The sequence below is a fragment of the Sprattus sprattus genome (assembly GCF_963457725.1).
Source record: "Sprattus sprattus genome assembly, chromosome: 3".
NCBI classification, from domain to species: Eukaryota; Metazoa; Chordata; class Actinopteri; order Clupeiformes; family Clupeidae; genus Sprattus; species Sprattus sprattus.
The window spans coordinates 14,788,662-14,791,161 of record NC_137922.1 but is presented as its reverse complement, the minus strand read 5'-3'; the positions used below and the strand labels follow the sequence as shown (position 1 = coordinate 14,791,161).

The following is a 2,500-nucleotide window of genomic DNA, read 5'->3' as shown; positions in this document are numbered from 1 at the left end:
ACACATGCCGCTCTCTCTGTCAGTGAGATACAAGCCACCACTACTCTCCCCCCCTACAAACACACACACATCACTTTCCCCATGCCACCACCACCCCCTACCCCATCCTGAGCAGGCAGCGGAACAGGAGCTAATCCCCCTGCTGTTTAAAAAGGTCACCCATCACAATATAAACCCCCTTTCTGCCCATTTATTTACCCTCTGCAGCTCAAAGATAAAGACGCAACAATTAGGGGGGGGGGGGGGGTATTTGAAAAAGCCAAGTGGTGGGGAGTTAATATTTTATTAGGGATGATTGGCGCTTCTCTGAGGGAAGTGTGTGGGTGTGTGTGTGTGTGAGTGTGTGAGTGTGTGTGTGTTTGTGTGTGTGTGTGTGTGGGGGGGGGGGGGTTGTGTGTGTGTGTGTTTGGGGGGGGCCTTTGGGTCCGTGCTTTAGAGCTCCTGTCCACACTTCTCAGCAGAATTGTGTTTTAGAGAGAGGTTGCTGCTATTGCAAACTGTGAAGAAAGGAAAAGTTGTGGAATAAAAAAGCTTTCTATATTGGGAGCGGGAAGAGATTTAGCGAATCTGTTAAATGTCAGTGCCTGTCTTATCCCCTGGCCCCGGTTCTAGTCACAGAGAGGACAGATGTTATTGTCCAGTGTGCCATGAAGTGCCAGTGTTTGTGACATATTTACTTCCTCAAGCAGAGACCAAGGAAGGGATCAAGGATCTGAAGCAGTAAATAACTTCTATAGTGTGCCATGGATGGAGAGCGGTGAAAGATCCAGTTGTGAGTGGATAGGGTCTGCCCATCCTCCTCTTCAAATCATTAGTTGGTGGAGCAATGGTGTGGTAGATGAAGTGATAGAGATATACACATGAGGCAAGACATAAAAGGCTATTATTTGACTGTCTTGTAACATCAAGATTAACAGACTTATAAACATAAGACACCAGGACAATACCAACATGGAAAATTCTACTTAACGGACACTTATTTATTTAACACTATATCGTTGCAGCTATGAGCTTGCGCGTGTGTGTGTGCGTGTGCGTGTGCGTGTGCAAGCACTTGTGAAAAATGTTTTTGTTTTCGCACTGGTCTTTTGCCATCCATCTGATCTTATCGTGTGTCACTTAGTGTCTTCAGAAGGTTTGTGGTGCGTGAATGAGCTGGAACAGGTTACAGGGAAGGCATTATGCATTATGCACGAGCCAAAACACACTGATGCTTCAAACAGGAGGAAGGCCAAATGCCTGATCTAATTACAGAGAGAAAGAAAGAGAGAGAGATTGCATGCTGTATACAATCGTACAGTGTTGTCAATAGGGCAGGTCCTCTGTGCTGAGTATTGATGCAGTCTGTGCACAGGTGCCTAAGGAGAGACTCGATGTATTGTGTTTTTGTAAAGAAAGCTGCTATGTATAGCATTGGTATGCGGTTTAGTGTCATAAAGCCAAGGGCACAGTCACAGAGCCTGATGTTTTATGCATACCCTTGTCCCATGTGATGTTACAATAGAGACATTTTGATTGGCCATTGGCAGCAATGGTAAAGCAGTTGCCAGCATCTGGACAATGTCTGGATGATTTCAAATCCTCCTAGATATATATGAAAGGATCTTTGATGATATCGGAAGACCCCTGTTCTCCACGTCCACATTTTGGTTCAGATGCGGGGGTCCGACCAGTAAATGAGACATGCATAGGGAAGATTCAGACAGTGTCTTATTTCTGTTTCGACACCCTTACATGTTAATGCTCGATGCCAAGCTGCGTTCAGGTATAATCTGCATCATGGGGAGAAAGTGTCTGAAGTTGTCCCATGTGTGTGTGTGTGTGTGTGTGTGTGTGTGTGTGTGTGTGTGTGTGTGTGTGTGTGTGTGTGTGTGTGTGTGTGTGTGTGTGTGTGTGTGTGTGTGTGTGTGTGTGTGTGTGTGTGTGTGTGTGTGTGTGTGTGTGTGTGTGTGTGTGAGAGAGAGAGAGAGAGAGATAGAGTGTGTGTATGTTTGCTTCGTGACTGACGGCCTGCAGTGTAATATGCTGTGCTCAGCGTTTTGGAATATTTGCATGATGTGATTTATGCTCAATAAGAGATGCCCTGGTGTGGTTTGTATACTGCCTACCTACTTGTACTTAGGTATGTACAGTGAATCACCACGGGGAGAAAGAATCACATAATATGCTGTCGTACATACTTATGTGAAGTGCAGGTGATCTGTTACTCTCTGGTATTGATGTGTCCCTGCAGAAGAAGAACCACATGATAAGCAATAAGTGACAAGTTTGGGCTCCATTGACATATTCTTTCCTGCTCCATTCACTTCAGTTCACAGTAGCACACAGTGGCCACGAAAACGGGTTGTGTGGGAATCTGTGTTGAATTCCCATCTCTTATTATCCAGGATTACCATCTTTTAATGCAGTTCAAGTTTAGCTCAGTTTCAGTTGAATTTGTATAGTGCAAGTCCACTTGACCAGACCAGAAGCTGAACATTGTGAGTTGACACCAGGTTTT

The 2,500-nt window shown here is 45.1% G+C and overlaps 1 protein-coding gene across 1 annotated transcript in view; it reads left to right on the top strand.

The window, feature by feature from the left end:
- Window positions 1-2,500, top strand: part of dachc (dachshund c) — a 42,788-nt gene that overhangs the window by 15,392 nt on the left and 24,896 nt on the right. The gene's annotated exons all lie outside the window — the stretch shown is intronic.